Source organism: Notechis scutatus, chromosome 1 (genome assembly GCF_049901735.1).
Source record: "Notechis scutatus isolate UNSWTSFEM ecotype Mainland chromosome 1, rNotScu1.2, whole genome shotgun sequence".
Taxonomy (NCBI): Eukaryota; Metazoa; Chordata; class Lepidosauria; order Squamata; family Elapidae; genus Notechis; species Notechis scutatus.
The window spans coordinates 113,047,939-113,070,602 of record NC_142009.1 but is presented as its reverse complement, the minus strand read 5'-3'; the positions used below and the strand labels follow the sequence as shown (position 1 = coordinate 113,070,602).

The window sequence follows — 22,664 nt, the reverse complement described above, 5'->3', positions numbered from 1 at the left end:
TCATTTCATGTCCCCCCCACCTCACCATGCTGTTCAGGTCTTCTCATATTACCCTTCTAACAGTGAGGTAAGCACAGTGCCTTAATTTTCAGGCTGTGCAAAATGTTAGAAATTCAATTACAAAACAAGTAAGATTTACAATAGAGGCAGATTAATCAGCTTTGCTCAAACTTGTAAGAACTATTGCTTGTGTACAGGGTACAAGGGATTGTTAAGAAATTTATGTGCAAAGGATAAAAATTAAGCCCCTAAGCAGCTCAACTTGATGTTTGGAAAAACTGATGGTAAAATATAGGTTGGCAATAAAATGAATGAACACAGTGGTGTAGTTCAGATAGCAACAAAGTAGGGAGAGAGAGAGAGAGAGAGAGAGAGAGAGAGAGAGAGAGAGAGAGAGAGAGAGAGAGAGAGAGAGAGAGAGAGATTTGCATCTAGGCAGAGTTCAGATCTGTTTTCTGTACCAGTGTTTCTTTTATGGTTTTTCCAAAATCATGTTCAGTACAATGCCCTCTAATGTTGTCTGTGTTTAGCAATCTAGTTTAGCAATTGAGTTGATTTATGTGTAGTTCAGCTACAATATATCTTAAATTGATAGAAATGTGATCTTCCTATTTGAAACACTGAGGTGGGCAGGCAACATTCTCCTTGGTGGGAATTCTTGCTTCATCTGTGCTCCTGGCCTTGGGGCTCAAGAAGACAAGCTTCAACAACTCATCCCCATAGTGTGATTGCTCTATTTCATGCATAGATATGAAAGGATTGTGTGGGAATATACTGTATTTATTTTCCCTTTTCCCCCACCAGGCAGTGGTTTTGTTTCATTATAAGATTCAAATATTTCATTATAAAATATAGATATTAGCAGGGCACAGTGGCATTTATACAATGTAAAATAGAAATTGTTAAGCCTATGATGGCTTGGATAAGTTGAACTTTTAAGAATAAGTAGAAAAAAGATTTTTTAAGGAATGCTGCATATAATTGCTGAAATGTTAATAAACATAAGGTTTATTATGTTTGAAGTATACAATTGAAGCTGATTGTAATATTGGTAGGCGATTGAAAAGATGCATTAAATTACCTTATAATATATTTAAAAATATTATATCTTCAGTTTAATGCTTGATACTAAAATCTCCATTGTATTATTTGTTTTTATTTATAAACATTTTTTAAAAAATGAAAAAGAGAAAAAGCTGCTTGGAAGAGGAGGTAAGTATTTGATTTCTAATTTTTCCTTTTTTATATAGTTCTGATCAATTTGAACCATTTATAAACATTTACACACACACATACACACATAGCCAACAAACCATACTATAAGTGTACACGTATGCCTTACTGTATGATGTATCATGTATATGCAAATCATTCTTGCTTGAATTTGGTTAAATATCTCATGTGGATATATACTGTTTTGTCATTGTTATGTATTCTCCAAGTTAAGTTCCTAATCAGTTGTGTTGTATCTTTCTTCCAATGTTAGACAAAGTTTATTCTGGCAACATGAGCGTGTATCTCAGTAAATTTTAGATCTTTTCTGTTAATACATTCTGGAAATATGACTAATAAAAGAATGTGATTTAATTTCACACCACTTCCCCTTTTGTATGGGAATAGTTGAGGAAATTAATGCAGCCAAATCAGCTTGGGAGAGTGTAATGACTGAATGACATATCTTGCTCTCTCCTATCAGTAACTGGAATAAATAGAACAATTGTTAGAGGCTGACAGATATCAAACAAAAATGAATTTGTGAGTATTTGGGGACAGAGAGTGAGATCACCTGCTTAATCATGCTTGCCATCTTTTATCTGCTAATGATTTTATTGTAGCATCTTTTTTTATTATTATTGAGTTGTTGAGAGCTGTGTGGCATACAAATTTAATAAATTTTTACTTGAATAATTGATATAGGACAAAAGCAGACAAACCTGGGGGGCAGAGCTAAGCACATCATCAGTTTAGAGTCATCCACGTTGCCAAACAAGGTCCAAGTCTAACTCCTCCTCAATTCTGTTGACTCTTATCTTGCACCAATTTAATGTTGAACTCTAGTTGACTAGATTCTTGTGTATAAGCTTGCATATATCTTCTCTGCTGTAACCTAATGGATGATCCTGATTCTTTGTGCCTGACAATTGACTAGTTGTTTAGACTGGATCTGGCATTTTTTCCACTTCTCAAGTCCTTTCCAAGGACTTGTTGTAGCAGTTGTTGTTTAATAATGCTAAAAGGTAAAGGTAAAGGTTCCTCTCGCACATACATGCTAGTCATTTCCGGCTCTAGGGGGGCAGTGCTCATCTCCATTACAAAACTGAAGAGCCAGCACTGTCTGAAGGCATCTCTGTGGTCATGTGGCCGGCATGACTAAATGTAGAAGGCACATGGAATGCTGTTACCTTCCCATCAAAGTGCTCCCTATTTTTCTACATGCTTTTGAACTGCTAGGTTAGCAGAAGCTGGAACAAGTAACGAGAGCTCACTCAGTTAAAAGGTGCTAGGGATTTGAACTGCCGAACTGCCGACCTTTCTGATCGACAAGCTCAGCGTCTTAGCCACTGAGCCACCACATCCCTTTTTAGTAATGCTACTAAAGTATTATTTCAGGATATAAGCCAATCCAAATAAATCTGCTGCTTACAATTGACTGATGGTGATTTTGCCCTCCTCCTCCTCCTCCCCCCTCCTTCCCTGCCCACTTCTAATTCTCCTGTTCATCCTCCTTTAGATTTGTCACACTTTGGAAAGAAGATAAGTTTCTTCTCATTTTGAAGCATATAAGATAAAATATTTCTCTTACCATCTGTCTTAAAGTAGACAGCTTGCCGTTCTTTAAGCAATAATGGAACTTCAATAGCAGATCATTTTATTCATCTATTTCTGTTGCTCTTTGTTCTGAGGTGCTTTCTCTAGAGCTGATTTAAAAATTCAAATGTTAAGTGTGTTTCTTTTAATATAGACTTTTAATATGAATTTTGTATAATATGACATTTATAAGCAATTTATCTAATAGGATGCATTTTGAAGTATTTTAATTTAAATTTAATATGCATTGTTCAGGTTCTACTATTCCCTTATTACATACAGATTTTGTATGCATTTTTTAAAATTAAAGAACTTCAGCACAACTTTTAGAGAACTGCAAGTTTCAAGGATAACGTAGTAAGCAACAGTTTGTCCATTGATTTCAAAATATGAAATTTTATTTCCAATATTGGTAGTAACACAGTGTTCTTAAAAAATAAATGAGAGAGGAGGAGAGAGAAAGGGAGGGAGAAAGCATTCTATGCTTATTTTATTATTTATTCATTTTATTAAAATTCAGTACTCTCTGTTGAAAAGACCCTGAAAATCCTCCCATTTTTCATAAAAGAAGAATGAAGCATAAAAAATGGAATAATATATTTGTTTAGATAAGTTATTTCCCCCCTTTAGTGGATGCAGAAAATATTCAGATAAGTTTTATTTCTGAATATCAACTAGTTCCAAAGACACATGAAACCAGGCTATTACAAGCTATAAACCAGGTGATTAGAATACATGTTCTAGAGGTGCTTCTAGTGCAGGGGTGTAAAACTCACATCATCACGGTGGCATCACATGACTTCCCCCCCTTTGCTAAACTGGGTGGGGATGGGGTCAGCACGTAACACATCTGGCCTGCCGGCCGTGAGTTTGACATCCCTGTTCTAGTGAGTACATTCTTAAATCACCACTTGCAGTAATCTGATAAGAATTTTTAAAAGTTACATCTCTCAAGAACATAAAATGCTGGATCAGACTAAGTCCCATCTTAACCTATCATTTATGAAGAACAGTGGCCAGCTGTTTGGGCTACTCACAACTAGGAGATGGAGACATATCCTTCCCCCACAAGTGATATTTCCAACTGATATTTGGAAGCAGGCACCCAATCTGGAAGTGACATTTGAAGCTCTAGAATTAAAAGCTTTTGACATTCCTGTTGATCAAGAATTGTTTTGGTGATCACACCAATGATAGAGTCCTTCCAATAATGAAATTGTATCCATCTGCTTAATAAAGCCTATTCTTTATGTAGGCTTCTATTGAAAGATTCAACTTTGCTCTCTGCATCAATTCCAAACCTACTGAAGAAAACTGGGGGTTCTCCAGAATAGATTTGGAGCACAATGAGTTGGAATGGGAAAAGATCAAAGAGGATTTCCACTGACTGAGCAGTAGCCTTTAACAATGTTTAATATGGCCTAATATCCCTATCAAATGTTATAGCAATGGCTCTCTTCAACTTTTGTAGCACAAATCTATGAGTGTTAAGATACCTTAAAGATTAAGAGATTTACTATGGTCTAAATTTATGCTACAATCAAGCTGTTAATCTTCCAAGAGTCTGGAAGACTCTTCATTGTTTTACAATAAGTTTGAAGAATTATTCACAGCCCATTGGGGACGGAATTTAGCACTATAATTAGATTTTTGTCCTTAGACAATTGAACAGTAAAAATATATGAAGGTTCCCCATAGTTCTTCTCAATTGCTCTCTGGTGACTTTAATGTAAAACCGTTAACTTGTGCAGAAATCTCCAAGCCAATGGACTCTTTCCATGGGCATTTGAAGTGCTGATTAGAATCTTATTGCTTTCCAATTCTTTATTGCCATTCTGACAGTGTTTGAAGTCACTTAAACAAAATCTGTTACAGCAAAAAGGCACAGCTGCAAATACAATACAATACACCAAGGTGACTTTATTTCTTTTGCTTTTTGAATGATACTGTCTTTTGCAATTGGATTTAGATCTTCTTCTGCTTTCATACGCTTCTCTCTACAATATTAGCTCCTGTCTCCCACATGCTTTTGAGACAGTGTCATATTTGGAATTTTATGGTGTAAGCACTGCCAGAAAATGGTTGCCATAGGGCTGCCTATTCAAGAATGGCTGCCATGGGAGACATGAAAGAAACATAATGCACATTTAGGGAAAACAAAGTGTGACATGGCTATCTGTCACCCTTCTTCCCCCTCCCCACCATTGCCTTTGTCCTTTTCATTTTCCTGAACACTTTCGAACAAAGCCCCAGAATCTTACTATTTATCATTTTTTATTGATTAAAAATGTTTTTGAAAAAACAAACACTTGCTAGGAAAATATTTGAAAATAGTGCTTTACTTTAAAAAAATATATAGAAATATATAGGCTATGGAGACTTCCAACCAAGGATTTTTACATAGCTCTTTAAAATACACATACATATATATGCATCAGGAATATGAAAAAAAAATCAAATTAAATTAAAAAGTTAGGTTGAGCAATGTATATAGTAAGCAGCAAAGGATATATCTGTGGAGATTCTTAATCATCCTTTGTCATTGTTGTCTCAAAAGTGCCTTTTTCAAGAGGCAACTGGACTTTCTTGTTTTTTTTTGAAAATATTTTGCTTCTCAGCCAAGAAGAGCTGAAGAAGAAAAACAAGAAAGCCCAGTTGCCTAGAGACTTCCAGTTTGAGCTTCTTCAGTGACAGACCGAAACCTCATCTCTGCGAGGCTTCAATCCATGCTCGCCGCTGGAGCGGCCCGAGCCAGCTGGTTTTCGGGCTAAGCCACCCCGTAGAGGTGGTGAAGAAGGGGGAGACTGCCTGCAGGGTTGAGGAGAGCTGCAACTCTCCTCCCCAGCTGGCCATTACTCCCTTTCCTGAAGGCGGTTGTAGCGGTGGTCAGAAATGGCCACCACAAAGAAGAACTCGACTGGAAAAGAATGTGCAGGACAAAGATAAGAAGAGAAAGTTTTGGTTGACCGGATGAAACAGCAAAAGCAACAAATAAGGTACCCTTGGAATTTAAATTTAATAACATTGTTCTCAAAGAAGATTTTGAAGCTGCGAAGGAGAGAGAGAGAAGGGAAAGGATTAGGTTTTTTTTTTCTTCCCTTCCTTATACTGACAGCTAAGAGACTTAAGCAAGAAATTGAAAAAAATCCACTTTGACATTAATAGGCATCTAAGCTGAAAATAAAAGTCAAAGGGATAATAAAGATTTCTGGATATTTAAAAGTTTGTAAAAGCAGGAAAGGAGAAAATAAATAAATAAAAGGGCAGGATCTGGAAAAATGGAGGAGACTGCCTGGAACTAAGGAATGGAACTGTAACTAAAAGGAACTTACAGTGAAATTTCAACAAGATCCCTCAAAGATACATCTTATTGAAACTTGGTAACAAAATAATAGAACCCCAGGAAGAGAAAGTGGAAAAAAGAAGCAGAAAGAAACAGCCTTGGATTATTTGGATTACTTGGTGATTTTTGGTTTTTGCATCTGGATGACTAAAATTAACCAGGTGGTTGTTTAAAAGTCTTTAAAATGGTATCACTCTTAGAAGAACTGAAAATGGAACTTAAAAAATGGAAAGAAGATGCACAAGAAGGGAGAGGTTCTTTTGGCTTCGTATTTCAATTCTTAGAAATGGAGATCTGGAACTATGAGAAACAACAAGAAACGCTTGCAGAACAAGAAGATTGGGACAAAGAAGAAGCCATCTTTAATGATCAAATAATTTTAAGTGGGGGGAAAAAAGAAAAGGGGGGAAAGAGAGTGAAAGGTTTAAGACTAGAAAAAACAACCAAAAAGAAGAATAATAATGTGAAAGATAAGTATATTAGAAAGCAACAGAAGAGGGGATTACAGATGAGAGAGTTAGAAGTAGAGAGATGAGGGGGTAAAAAGGGGAGGGAGAAGAAGAGGGGGAAGAAGGCAAGGAAAAGAAATTGTAAAAGACAGAAACAAGAAATGGAGAAACAGGGAAAAGATATAAGGATTGTAACCATAAGCTTGTTTAGAGATAATGGGTGAAAATTTAATTGCAAATTCTGCAAAGGTACATGAGATAGCATTGTTATATTATAAACAGAAATAATTTTAGAAAATATGATTAAAATGATGGATAAAATATTTACTGTAGTGTAGTTGAATGTTTGGTAATAAATACATGAATTAAAATGATTGAGAAAATTAAATGGGAACATTTTTAATTATTAGTAATGATTTATAAAAATATAAGTGAGAAATATGGAAAAAAAAGAATTAACTATGGAAAGTTTATAAGTGTTCCCAAGGAAGTATGATATTTGATTGAAAAGAAATGTTAAAGATGTTAAGATTTTAATGAATATTAATGATAGAATTGAATTGCAATGGAATGTGTGATATATATATATATATATATATATATATATATATATATATATATATATATATATATATATATATATATATATAATTTTTCTTTTAAGAATATAGTGTGTATTTTAAGAATGTACCAAGCAGAATTCGATTGGAAGTTATGTATTATATTGAATGCTATAATCTTAAAGGTATACATTGAAGCTTAAATAAGAGTTTGAATGGATAAAATTAAAAGATATAAAGGTGTCATACTCCAATTGGTAACTACAGGGGAAAATTTGTTTAATAAGAAAAGATAATATGAAATTGAAACAGGTCAGACAAAAGTATAAATATAATGATTTGATTGAGATGAGATAATTAAAATAAAGTTGAGAAAATTAAAAGAGGGGAAAAACTATGTAGAAAATATAAAACGGTAATAAGATATGGAATAGAATATAAAAATGAGCATGAAATTGAGTTTGGTGTCTGTATGAAGAAGTGATAACCTGGGACCATGCTATTTTCAAAAAAGATGTTTTATTTGTATTTTGTTTTTGTGAAAACCCAAATAAAACTTTCAAAAAAAAAAAAAAAAAAAAAAGAAAGCCCAGTTGCCTCTTGAAAAAGCACCTTTTTGGACACTAAAGGATATATTGCCAAAGTTATGCGTAGTATCATAATGCCTAGTCCTATTTTTAAGGAATGGAAAAGAAGTTCTCAGTGAATCTTGGTTAGAAACCTTGTGAGAAGCAAACTAAAGAAAACAGATTTCAAGCAAGTGGGCCAAGAAATTCAATTGCTCCCAACAGTCCTGGGAGACCAAGAACCAATTGAATAATATTATGAGAAAAAATACACTTTATTTAGGTGAGAAATTCTTTGTTTTTCTTTAGTAATGCTGTCTTAATCTGAGGTAATTTTGTATCTCTTCCAATTTGCTGTTTCCCTATCTCATTTATAGACAGATAATCAAGTTTGCAGTTTAAAGGATATTTTGAAATTAGATTAATATTTTCAGCTTTCTATCAGTTAATTAATCAATTAATTACAATTAATTATTGCAGTTAATTTTTCTCTTCAGTTCCTTATTCTTTTGCTTGCATTAAATAAATTTTAAAAATACTTCTGTTTTTATGTTTTTATGGGTGTATAAGTCTATGTATGAACTATGGAAGTGTTGACTAATTTGTTCTTGTTTCTGATATAGCTGAAAATATTAATCTAATTCCAAAATATCCTTTAAAAGGATCAGAATATCAGAATAAATTTGGTCAAACCTGTACATCTTTTTCTTTAACATTGTAGCAATTCAAAATATTTTTAGATTGTCCTCTTCCTTGACATTGTTACCATACTTTTAAAATATTCAATTATTTTTGATGATAACCCATAAAAGTGAATTGGGCAGTGCTCTAATTGTGAAGGTTGCTTGGGCTGCTGAGCTGGGAATTTGAGGCCACAGTCATGAGGGTAGCCTCAATATTTATAACTCCATCCCATCCCAGCATTCACTCCCCAACTCTTTCCAATAAGTATTGTGGGTTTTCTACAGATCGTTTTTATGCGGTAATGTAGAGCTGACCTTGGAGATAGGGAAGGAACAAGGAAGCCATTAAGGGAGAAGATAGTCTTGAGATAGTGGGAAACATAAGAATATGCTCAAAATAATCTTACCTTGATTTTGTTTAGTATAAAATGAGGCAGAACAAAATTTGGACAGACTTTCAAGATTTTGATAGGCTGTTTATTTACTACAATAAACAATATCTTGGAAACCCTGCATACCTATTTCTTATCCTGGCCTCCTTCCAATAATTGACAACTTTTAAGGAAAATTCCACAGTAACTTGTAACTTAAAATTCTTTATTAAATAACGGTTGTAGACATAAAACTTGTTTTGGTTAATTTGGTTTCCCTATTCACTTCCTTAATATGTCCTTCCTCCTCATGTCTGCTGCAGTGTACCATGCAGTGGTGGTATGCTACCAGTTTGGCCTGGTTCTGCTGGGCCGGTAGCAGAGATGAGTAGCAGAGACTGAATCGGTTCTCTCCAATGCTGTGCTGTTGGGCCCACCCGCCCGCCTGGGCTCCCATACTCACCTTTATCTTCTGCTTTTGAAGCGCAGCTGCGCGGCATAGAAGAGTGCAGTGCGGCAGATGCTGAAGCGACTGGGAAAGTGCAGCTTTACAGGAGATAAGTTGGAGTGCCTCTGCACCTGCACAAACACCTCTGTGCCTGCACAAAGTGCATGTTTGGTGTGTGCGTGCACGTAAAGTGTGTGCACGCGTGCAAAGTGCACCCACCAAGCCACGCCCATGGAACTGGTGGTAAAAGTTTTTGAATCCCACCACTGGTACCATGGGCCTTGTAGTATTGCATTAAATCACCCAGAGGGGAAAAAATGAAAGCAACCTGCTTGCAGAATTGTACAGTAGTTGTATGCTGTTGATATTTGTCCTAAATAATATATGCTAACATTACAAGAAATTGAGCCACCCATCTAAACTATTTAAGCATTCCTAGGTGAATATTTATTTGTTTGTATGATTTATCTCAATCAGGAGGGATTCTAAGAGGCTTAGAGATATTATTAATGTGAGAAATTGGCAGTTAATTGCACACCTGTCTTCTTTTCTTTGGGAAATGATGGGATAAAAGTATTTTGGAGTACATAGGACTTATTTTTTTCAGAGTTATTGAAATTTTTCTATCAAAAAGGGATAAGAATACTATTTTTTGGTAATATGGTATGTTAAACTCCACTCCAATGTCCACATCGACATGTTCTTACTATATAGTTTTCCTGGCAGTAATGTAAAAATAGTTTTCCATTACCTTCTTTCAGGATCTTGTTTTGTTTTTTTTAATTTCCTATCTAACCTACCATTCGGAATGTCCTCGTGGTTTCTAATTCAGATACTTGCAAAGTCAAATTCTCCTTGGCAATATTCAAGACCAGCCAATATCATCACCTTCTATGATGAGCAGAATTTTAGATCTGGAACATTCAACTTTAACACTGATAGTGGAGGAGGAAGGGACTTGATCTGAAATTGTTCTGTGAGTTGTTTGGTGCCTTCTAAAGAGTAATTTTCTATGAAAAAAATAAAAGTTAGTATGAATATTATCAACTACTGCATATATTTTAATAAGTATTTGTTTACATTTTATAATGCATTAGGTAGAAAATTGAGAGGATTTGTTTGTCATTAAAATAGCCTGATAGCCTGTGCCTAATGAGCCATTGGGATGTAATCTATTCACAAACTATTTAAAATGAAAAGGGCAACAGCAATAATAGTCCCCTCTCTTAAACATTTTCTCACATCTTACAGGGAGATTATTTCAACACAGAGAAATACCTGCCTCTGTTGCGTTCTCTCTCTTTCTCTCTCTCTCTTTCTCTCCCTCCCTTCCCGCCTCTCACTTGCAACAGCAGTTTTCTTTCCATAACTCTATGACATTTGCTAAATGACTCTGACTTTATTGAGTTATATATTCCTCTAATGCTATGTGAATCTTGATTAGGAATATAGTTTTGTAAATAGATCTGAGTGAAGGTGAAAAACACACACACACACACACACACACACGTGCACACACATGCACACGCACACCACACACCCCACGAAGTTGAAAAACCTACTGACTTTAAAATATCATGTCTATGAAAAAAAATATATAGTGGTATATACATATGGTATATATATATTTGATGCCAGAAGGATTCTCTCACTTCTAGTTCTGGTGACCTTAAACATGTATCTTTAAAACCAATGTGTGTGGCTATTAAGGTCTGATCATGTCAGAGAGTAGAAGTGTAAGTCCAAAGATTTTGTAGTAAGATACAGAGTTCACACTGAAACATTTTTGGCTTAATTCCCAGGATTTCTTTTTCTCTGACCTTTGCAGCTGCATTTTTAACACTACACATATAATGTCTGTGTTCAGCAAATGCACAGGTGAGGCATTTGTAGAACATATACCAGATATATATTGTAGATAAGGATAAATGTTTCATTTGGGTTCTGGTTATGTGAAAGTAATAAATATTTAGATAAACTATGCTGATACAATAAAATGCAGAATCACAATAGGAAAGTTTTTACAGCAGGAACAGAGAATAGAAGGATCAGAATGCGAAGTTAGCATGCTGATTCTTCAGTTAAATACTTTACTTTGAATCCATTAACTACATGAAGCAGTTGAGTGAGTCATCCATAGCCATTGGGTGAAGTATCATCAATATTTTGAAGTAAGCAGTGCTTGTCAATGTTCTGTCTCAGTATCTGGAGGTTGCAGGGCTTTGGATGGGGAATAACAGATGTTGGCTCAATCCTGGCAAGACTGAGGTGCTTTGGGTTCTGGGGCCACCTGGGTCTGGGAATTTACCATCTTTGATTCTATTAGGTTGCAATTCCCTAGGCAGACTTAGTTAACAATCTGGGAGTCTTCCCAGACTCATGTTCGAAGATCAGGTGGCAGTCGTGGCTAGGAAGACCTTTACACAACTTCAAATTGTGCACCAGTTGTGCCCATTCTTGATCAAGAGGCTCTATGTTCAGCCAATCATATCCTGGTCATCCCATACTGTACATGGGAACTTGGAAGGCCAGGTGAGTGCAAAATGCAGCAGCGTGGACAGTAATGCACACATCTAGATCTGAGCATATTTAATCTCTGTTCTGCTTCTAGCTCCAATTCAAGGTGCTGGTGATAAGTTTTTTAGCTTTATGTGGCATTTGGGTCACTTGAGGGCCACTTCTCCCCAGTGATATCTACCCATTCCATTAGGTTCATCAGAAAAGGCTTGTTGTGGGATGGAATTGGGATGTCATTTGACAGGATCCAAGAAAAGACCCATTTTCTACTGCTGCACCCACCCTATAGAACAGGGGTCTTCAAACTTGGCCACTTTAAGACTTATAGACTGGCTGAAGAATTCTGGGAGTTGAAGACAATGAGTCTTAAAGTGGCTAAGTTTGGAGGCTCCTGCTCAGAACATCATAACTCCCCTAACTCCCAAGATCAGGCTGGCCTCCACCTTGATAGCCTTCTGGAAGGTACTGAGAATCAAAGAGTGATGCAAGACCTATAAAATGGTTGTACTGTTTGTGAAAAAATAAATAAATAATAAATAAATAGCCTAAAATCATATCATTTTTTTTTAAATGAAGATTTAAATTATGGCTCTATATTACATTATTATATACTATATTATATATTATACATTATTATATATTGAGCCTACAGTTGTGTCAATTTTTTTGGCAATTGCCTAAAACCAAAAATGATTCTTTTCCAAGAACAACCCTCAGAATTCTTTTTAGAAAGATTTATTGTGAAGAAAGAATTCTAGAAAATGAACTACTTCTCATTTACAACCTATTTATCCCCATGTAAATTTCAGAAGAGAGTTTGGGTCTTTTTCCCTCCTAATACCTTCTTATGACCCAGTGAAGAGATAATGAAGAAGCTTGCAATTGGTTGTTTACATAATGCTCCCTTGAATCTTTTACCAGTTTTGGAACTGACCATTATAGTCATCACTACTTTCTGTACTGTAGAAAAATATTATTTATGAACCTACTATCCTGCAGGAAATTAACCCTACAATGGTCAAAATATAGTTTTCCGATTGGAAAATGAAATGATGCATCATTTCTAAGATATGTTTTGATCAGAATCTGAAGATACCAAACTATGTTTCTCTCTAGGACCTGTATTCTTGTATTGCTAAGAATATTTTCCAAAACTGAGATATTCAAGGTATTGCAATAATCTATCAACTAATATGCAGCAAATACAACACACAAACTAATAATATATGTTGAGTAACTTGTGCATTTAACTTCAGCATTTGAACACAATGTAGGGTCCTATAGACATATACTTCTGAATTCTTCTCAAATCTCCTTTATTAGCACAGTAATGGAACACATCGTAGATGGTAACCGATAATAGAACTTTGAAATCATCTTGATATATCAAGACAATGCGACTGCAAGGCAAGCCTCTTGGAATATTAAATTTTTGATGAAAATTATTTTTGCACAGCAGGTGCCTTTGTAAATGAAATAACTCAGCTGATTTAATTTTCCCTTCAAACCCCTAAAGGCAAGTGTGCACATTATTGACTAATGACCTGAAACATTTACCTTAAAAAAGGTATTTTTCATGCTATAGTTTGGCATGCAAGCAACGTGAACATGTGAACTATTTCTCATGTTTTGAACTCTGTAATTTATAATTTATCAAGATACTTCAACTAATTTCGAAAGCCTCTGAGTGACTGCATGCTTAATGTGTTTTGCTTTTCTGATGCTTTTTAAACTCCTTCAGTATGAACACTGAAATATTTCCAGAACTCTACCTTTATAATTGCATTTATAAAGATCCTATCATATCAATGATATGTTTGTTGATTCTCTCCTTCCCCTGAAAAGCCTTTGCTGAATTTAGCCTCACAGAAAAACGCCTTCCATGATTCAACACTTTCGGCAGAAAAAAACAACTGTGAGGAATCAAGATATCCATGTTGAACATGAACCAGCAATGTGATGCAAGTATTAAAAAAGACAAATGCTATATTGAAATACATTAATAGAAGCATAAGGTCAGCATCACAGGCACCAATTGTTCCATCCTGCAGGTCAACTCCTATTTCCAGCTGTGTGCCACAATTCCACAAGGACAAGGAGAAATTGGGCCAAGTTCAGAAGAGGGCTACTAAGAGAGTGAGAGGTCTAGAAACAGTTAGCAATCTGAACATGTTTAACTTACTCTTCAAATATAAGGAGAGAATCAGGGGTGGGATGCTACCGGTTCTGCATGGCTCTGTAGCTCTGAAGAGCAGCAGACACCGAACCGGTTCTGTGTTTGCTACTGATGGGCCCACCTGCCCACCCGGGCTCTTACCTGTCCTCTATTTCCTGCTATTTCAATCCCAGCTGCTTTGCACAGATGAGGTTGAAAAAGCAGGAAAAAAGAGGCTTTTCAAATGCTGCACACCCACACACAGCGCTTTTCAGCTGTTCGGGCAGCACAGCTTAAGGTTTTTTACATGCACGTGCAGTGCAAAATGTACTCACCAAATCTCACCCCTGGAGACAATGATATTGTTATTGTTGTCATCGTACAGATAGTCCTCAACTTACAACTGTTTATTTAGTGACCATTTGAAGTTACAACAACACTGTTTTTCACACCTATGACCATTGCAGCATCCCCATGGTCATATGATCAAAATTCAGGTGCTTGGCAACTGGCTCATATTTATGATGATTGCATTGTCCTGGGGTCATGTGATCACCTTTTGCAAACTTCTGACTAACAGAGTCAATGGGAAAATCATATTCACTTAACAACCATGTTACTAACTTAACAAGTGCAGTGATTCAGTTAACAACTGGGGCAAGAAAGGCTATAAAATGGGGCAAAAGTCACTTTAAAATGTTCCACTTAGCAACAGTAATTTTGGGTTCAATTGTGGTTGTACGTCGACAGTTACCTGTAATTGGTCACATGATCAGCCATATGTTTAGACTGAATTTGGCATTTTTATTCACCTACTAGATCCTTCCCAAGAACATGGCATTATTTGTATGATCATATTAAAGGTATTATTGTAGAATGTAAGCTGTTCCAACGGAATCAGCTTTTCCAATTGACTGATGGTGATTTTGTCAATCTTGATGGTGTCTAAGTGATGGTCCAGTTGTTTTGGGATTACATTTAAGGTATCTATTACTATTGCTTTTGTTTGTTTTTTTCTGCCACAATTGCTCTATTTGCAGGTCTTTGTATTTTATTTTTCTAGCTCTTTTTTATTCTGCTGTCTCCTGGCAATGCAACATCCACTATCCAGATTTTTTTGTCTTTCTTATCAACAGTTGTTAAGTCTGGAGTGTTATGTACCAGGGGTTTGTCTGTTTTAATTCTAAGGTCCCAGAACACTTTTGTTTCTTCATTTTCTATGATTTTTGTCAATTTCCTGGTTCCATCAGTTCTTGCCTGCAGGCAAATGGTATTTCTTGAAATATTCTAATGCATCATTGTTGCTACTTTGTCATGCCATTGTGCACACTTGTAGCACCTAACTAGGTAATCTACTGTTTCTTCAATTTCTCTGTAGAGGCAGCATTTACTGTCTATTGTTGACTTCTCAATTTTGGGTTTGTATGCATTTGTTCTTAAGGCTTCGTCTACAGTGACCAGAATTAGCCCTTCTGTCTTGGATCGTGTTTATATAGGGGGTTTGACTATATGACCCCTATGGTTATTTCTAATTCTATGATTTAATACTACTCAAATATGTCAAATTTTTATTGCAAAAGCATTGATAGGGATGGAGTGTCTAAAGGTATTCCAATTAGTGTGCAAAAACTTTAAAAATAATATTTTAGAACAATCTTTTATCAGTTAGATATCATTTTTTTTAATGTGATTTCATAACTAGGATCCACCAGTGATATCCTCAACCACCACATGCCAACATAAAAATCACAACACATACATCATGATCTCTAACATCATTTGCATGACCATATTATGACATACATCTAGTCATTTGCCTCCCTTCATCCCCTATATTAAGGGGCAGATAGAGATAAGAAAACCCCATCCCCTTGCTACTATTAATGGCCATTCAGATATTTGCAGCCCAGAGAGAGTATCGATTCTCATAATATGTAAGTAAAATAATTCACAGTGAGATACTGGGGTTTTTTTCCATTTTGTTTTTAGGACTCTTAATTCCTCAATTACTTCGCCAGAATGCATGAGGCAAATGATTCAAGGAAAAGCTTTGGTTTCAGTTCAGATATTCTTTTTTATTTCACCTGACTTGAAACAAATATGTTTTTATAGCATCACAAATTGTATAAGAATTACAATAATGTTTTCCCTTTGCAACAATTGCAAAAGTTTTAGTTTTAAAAGGTATACCATGAAATCATTCTTCCACTGGTTGGCAATGCTGTCTTGTGCATTGTCACACTTATCATAGTGTGTTCTGGTAATAAGACTTAAGGAAGAAAATACTGTATTTGTATATATTTAATTTTCTTCTCAAATAAATATATTTACGTTCTGACTTTTCTTGATCTAGAAATTTTGCAATAACCCCCCCCTCCCCTTAATTTAATCATTTAGCTGAAACTGTGGTAATTGTGTTCGGTTTCATCGATTTTTTTTTTCAGGAAGAAAAAAGATGGATTTAGTTATGAGAAGTAACTAAATAAGGGAAGTAAATAAGGGAAGAAGCAGCAAGACGATGATACATTATTGAGGACAGTGATTACTTTCACTGTGTTTGTGTTTACATATAACTGGTGATCTAATCAAGTAGAAAAAAAATCTGCTGATCTGAACAAGTTAGAATTTTACAGTAGAGTGAGGTGAAAATAAGTATGAGGTGATCACACACAGCAGCTTTTTCTTGCCTTTAATTGTTTGTTTATTAAGGACTAAGAAGCCAAGAAAGGAAATAGTTGCCAACTCCATGCAGTTTACAAAATGGCATCAAGTTAGACATATTTGGCCTTATTCTTTCTGATCCTAACATTCCAGTGCAAACAATCTCAGGAATATGTCTACTTTTCAATGTGATCAACTTTTTGAAAATTGAATAGAATAAATGCAAATTATGTGGAATAAGACTGTTAAGCTCAAAATGGATCAGATCAGCCTGAAGGCTTGGAAGAAAAAAAAATTCCAGAAAACAATGTCTCACATAGAAGGAGACAATTTGGAATAGTTTTAAGTCTGTTGATTTCTCCATCTTAAGCTCCTCCCTTCTCCCTCTTGTTCACATGGTCAGAGTGGAATGTCAGTGGTGAAATTCAATTTTTTTTACTACCGATTCTGTGGGTGTGGCTTGGTAGGCATGGCAGAGGAAGGATACTGTAAAATCTCCAGTCAGAGGTAGTATTTGCCAGTTTTCCGAACTACTCAAAATTTCTACTACTAAAATTTCCACTCTCCAGAACTGGTCAGAACCTGCTGAATACCACCTTCATGGAATGTATAACACTTGCCCTGTGTGTCTCATTGCATGCATACACCCAAACATGGATGTAACATGAAAGGAGACTGCAAAGACATGCCAAGAGACAGAACACATTACTTCATTTCACAGAAGCAAATACAGATTTCACAGAAACAAATACAGATGTCTCCTATGGCTATCGCGTTACCAAAGTCAGAAAGAATTCTGAAAGCCATGCTCTCTGAACTTCCTTTAACTATTTTTTTTTAATCATTCAAGAATGAATTTCTAGCCCCCAACTGCCAAATGTCATTCTTTTTGACTATTTAGCAGTATTATGATGTTTCGGACATACTGCTTTTCTAAGTTCAAACAAATTGGCATCATTCAATTCCTCAAAGACTCCTCAAAGACTCCTCAAAGACTCCTCAACGACTCCAAAACCAACTCTCTCTACCCAGGCCAGACTTGGTTTTTAAATTAGGAATGGGCAACCATCTGGAAACCTCATCAGGGGCCTAAGGAAAAAAGGATGTTTCAGCATAACAGAACTTGTTTTTTATATTGAAACTTTATTTCTGCAAATAAGTAACCTTTACTAATGCCTGGGCCAGTTTTACTTCACATATTTTATTTTCCACCTTAAGGGTAAGAGGTGTAGTTAGTGTTGAAAACCATACTGAATTGATTTAAAGAGGACAAGAGAATAGATGATGACTGTAAATTGACAAGCACCTAGTTTCATTCACAGTAATGAATAAAAGGTGGCTTTGTGTTATATATTGTAAAGTATGTCTATATCTGAACCATCCAGACATGTAGAGTCTTCCCAGAAAACCCTGCTGTTCATGCCATGGCATAAAATTACCATCTAATAATGTACAGGTGGTCTGTTTGTGGTATTCGCTCTTTGTATGCCAGATTCTAAGATGGACACATTTTAAGTACCTTCTTTGACATCATTTTTATGCTTGTTCTCTCCAGTCACTAGTGTTATACAATACTGCTTTTCAGTAGGAATGTACATTAGATTTGGCCAGAGTCCAGATTCTGAAAAGGAAGAGAAGAAATTGAAAACAGAAATTCATTTATCAAGAGCGGACATTTTTAAAAGGTGCTTTAATCTAGTCATACTGTAGGGTTTCATGCAGGTTTATTTTGGGGTCTTATTATGTTTATTATGTGCTGTTCAGTTTCAATCTGAACAATCCCCCTATTTGTAATTCATGTAAAACACCATGGAGGGGGAAGATGAGGAGAAGCAGGAAGAGGGGATGATTTTAATAACTGCCTGGCAGTGCCTTTTATCAGAAAAAAAGTGCAATCACACAATCATTGCTTTGGGGTCTTGAGATCTTGGTAGTGAGAAAAAAAATACTTAGTGGTTTGTTCTACATCATTGTTATCAATTGATTAGCAGTCACATTATCGTATTTTGCAGCATATGTTAACCAGATAACTTAACTTATATTACAGAAAAGACTACAGAGCTCATTATATTGCCACCTCAGCTTCTAATCATCAGTTCAGTCACATCAGTTCTGTCACAGGGAGGATCATTATAATTCTCTTTAAATCTTTTTTTTTTTTTTGTTGTTGTTGTTGTTTCCTAACATTTTTTGCAGAGGTACAGAACTTGCTTTTTCAGATCAGCCAAATGCTGATCCATTGGTTGTGACAGAAATTGACTGGCTAGCTTCTCATCTGAGTGTGACATTGTAGGCTGAGAGAGAGAGTGACTAGCTCAAAGTCACCCAGTTGATTTTCATGCCTAAGGTATATCTGGAGCTTACAGTCTCCTGGTTTCCAGCATGGAACCTTAACTTCTAAACTTTTGTATTGTAAAAGGTCCTTTTATCTAAAAATCATCATGTTCATTCCATAATCACAAGGATAATTCTCATAACTTTCTTTTCCAGAACAACAAATACAGAGTTCTCAGAAAGAAAAACAAGAAAATCACCTTTGAAAGGCACATGGTTTGAATACCTATACATTGGTTTTAATGAAAGTGAAATGTATCACCAACTTCATAGTTTGCCTGTAAAATTTCACCTGGTGAAAATCAGGTATGTTCATTTTGGGTTTTCCACTTTAGACCAATGAAGATAGGAACTTCATTTAAGAAAGCCTGATGTACATTCCTACCATCTTGTGAGAGATCTATGCATTTTTTATGGTAGTGCCATGTTACTTTATTAGAACTCAGGATAATGTCCACAATCCAATTTGTTCGCTTTCTTCAGTTTTTTTTTCCAGCATAGCAATTTGCTTTAGGATTTACCCAAATTAAAAGTGGTGCACAAATGTTGAACAAATAAATAAGTAAACTAGCAAAGTAAATCTGACTGACACTAATAATGAATGTCACTAAAAGTGATCCATGAGTTAAGATACTACAAATATTTTGTCTCAAACTGCAAGGGACAACATCTGTTTATAAGATTTTCTGAAAGAATCATCATTTGAGTTATATCCAAAAGCTGTTCCTTAATGCCAATTGATATTATCCTTTTTTCTTGCTCTTTTAAAAGTAACTATTTAATCCTGGCTGCTGAAATTAGATGCCTGATTCTTTTGAAACAAAGATACCAATTGTTAGTCTACAATAAAAATCAGTTTTATATAACCATTAAGTAGTCCTATAAGTGTAAAGCAAAGTAGTGTAAAGCAAATAGAAACAAAGATAAATTCTAGATTTATCTGCCATTCTTGTGAATCCTGTTTGTATAAGAAACCTCTGACTGGCTGATTCTACTCTTGGAATCTAGACTGATTTTGGACTACTCTTCTGAATACTCCTATGTAAAAGCAAAACATTCAGGCAAGTATCTGAGATTCTGGTTTGCATGCTCTGATTGTAATTATCCCTTGACCTTAAGTAAACTATGATTTAGCATAGCAACTGTGTGTGAATCAGTAGTTGAAGCCAGAAGCAAGAAAGCTTAAGTGCTATCCTGATGCATATGGACATGACAAAAAGGTCTGCTTAATGTTTTTTCTGCTGTAATTATTGAATGTAACATCTGCCTAATGTTCACACCCAACTGGCCTTGATTCTGCATTACATAAACACATTAAAACTATATGTGAACAACATTCAGTCAGATCATCACTGAACAGAATTCTGACTGCTAACTGCATTAATCATCCTTATATTAAATAATTGAAACTTCAAAAAATTTCCATTAAATTGTGGTGCTGGAATGACATTAAGGATGAAAGATTATGGTTATGATTTTAATTAAGATTACTAAATGATTGTAGGATGGTGCCTACAATTCTTATGTTCCCACTCACAATGCAACAATGCCATTGGTATTTTAAAACAAAAACATGAGAGTGTATATGCAATTTTTATCACACCATGAGACTGTTTCATTGAAAACAATCACCTGACTTAATAGCTATTAAATATGTAACTTAGTCTATTTTTTTTCAGTTCCTGACTAATTTCAATACACACAAAATCAGACTGTCCCTGTTCCTAAATCTATATTTTGTTTGTGTTATTTCCATCTTTTGCATAAAAAAAATGTATTTACAAAAATGGCAGTCAACATTATGGTTTATAATTCTATGCTCTTGTAGTACAGCATTCAAATGTATTTATTGGAGTAGCAAATCTTACAATTGGAGGCTAAACATTATATACAAAAATATCATACACTGAAAATTATATTCTGTTGTCTTCAGTATGTAATTACACTGAACTAAATCGGTTTTTCATCATGATCATTGTGCCTCCTGCCATCAACACTAACAGTTCAAATCTTTTCTCTCTAGCAAATTAGTAAAGTCATAATAATTGAAGCTTCTCTATTTATCCTTCTTCATTTTCTATTTTTTTCTCTGCTGTTCAGTATTAACCTCTTTTTCACCATCTGCTCTCTTTCAACAGGTTATCATTACTTGGAAGAATGCATTCCACATTCCAATTTCATTACAGTCAACAAGTTCAGCATCATACAGTAGAAGCTGTTTGGTATGTGTCCTCATTTCTTTTAGTTGACTTTACCATGAATTTCACTCATTTACTCTTCTGTACCTTGAAGACATTATCCTGTGCACAATTACAATGAAACTACTCTTCGCTTTACTTTGGAAATGAATTCAGCTGGAGGTTATATTCAGGTCCTGGTGATTTATATTCATCAAGATCACACAGGTGTTCTCTACCATTTTCTTGCTTATTTTAATTTTTATTTCTAGTCTGTCTTTTACAGTTATGTATTTTGTAGGTTGGGCTTTTTGCGTGAAGACTGATGCAAAGAATCAGTCTTTCTCCCTACTGCCTGTTACTTCCTTGCCATCTTCATTCTTTGGTGCACCAACTGTTTCCTTGACTTTTTTCCTTGTTATTTATATATTGAAAAAACCTTTTTAAAAAATTATCTTTGACTTTTTTTTTTTGCAAGTCTTTGTTCATTCTGAACCTTTGCTTTTGTGACTTCATCTTTGCATATTTGGGCTATCTGCTATCTGCCTTATTTATGTGTGCCTCTTTCCATTTTTTGTACTTATTGTTTTTATCTTTCAGTTTACCAAAGAGATCTTTGTGCAACCATGCTGGTTTCTTCTTGGATTTCTTGTTTTTCTTTTTCAGTGGTATTATATTGGATTGGGCTTCTATGATTATATTTTTCAGAGTTTTCCAAACTTCTTGAGTTGTTTCCTCTTTAGGATTTTTATCCATGGATTTTTTTTTTGGTTCTGTTTGTTTGTTAAACTTATTTTTTCTCTATTAGTAAGAATTAGGTCCAGTATAGTTTTTCCTTTAGTTCCTTCCTCTATCTTTTAGATGACAAAGTTGTCAGCTAAATTGTTTAGGAATCTAATTTGATTTCCCACTTGCTGAAGAGTTTGTCTCCCAGTTGATATTAGGGTAGTCAAAGTCTTCCATTACTACTGTGGGGAGTGTGTGGTGTGTGTGTGTGTGTGTGCGTGTGCGTGCTCGCCCTGAAGCCGCTTCTACCGGCCGATCGAAGTGGCTGGTGACTGCATTTGGGGAGCTTCCATCGCCCGAAAGAGACTGCCTAAAGGCGAGGGAACACGGGCAGCCACGCCACGCCTTGAAGCAGCTGAGGACTCTGCCTTCGGGGAGCTTTCGTCGGCCAATAGAAACGGCCTCGTGGTGAGGTACGTGCATATGGGCTGCTCTAGGTGGGGGAGGAAATTAAGTCACCCCCCTAAAAGACAGCCTAGCCATTTTTTCAGGGGTCAAAAAAAAAATAAGGCCCGGTCTTATTTTGTGAGAACCATGGTAATACTGTGTTAACAGCAGCCAGAATTGTATTTGCACAACATTGAAAAGGTATGGAGATCCCTACAGAAGAGAAGATAATAATTAAAAAGAATACTAGAATGTGCAGAAATGGATAGATTAACATTTCAAATTAAAGAGAAGGAAGATATGGAATATTTTGAAACATGGAGATTTGTTTTATCAATGGATAACTAACAGAAACAGAAGCTAGAACATTTAAAATTATAAGAGAAGGATTAATTTTAGTATGAGGGCTTATTATGATA

The 22,664-nt window shown here is 35.4% G+C and overlaps 1 long non-coding RNA gene across 2 annotated transcripts; it reads left to right on the top strand.

Annotated features, from left to right (window-relative positions):
• The first annotated feature begins 5,613 nt into the window (after positions 1-5,613).
• LOC148132943 (uncharacterized) lies at positions 5,614-19,957 on the top strand. 2 transcript variants are annotated; one of them, XR_015746996.1, is made up of 3 exons: positions 5,614-5,804; positions 19,052-19,201; positions 19,904-19,957. It is a non-coding gene; the product is annotated as an uncharacterized LOC148132943 (long non-coding RNA). The 2 variants fall into 2 exon arrangements; XR_015746997.1 differs by lacking the exon at positions 5,614-5,804 and adding an exon at positions 17,552-18,246.
• The last annotated feature ends 2,707 nt before the right edge of the window (positions 19,958-22,664 follow it).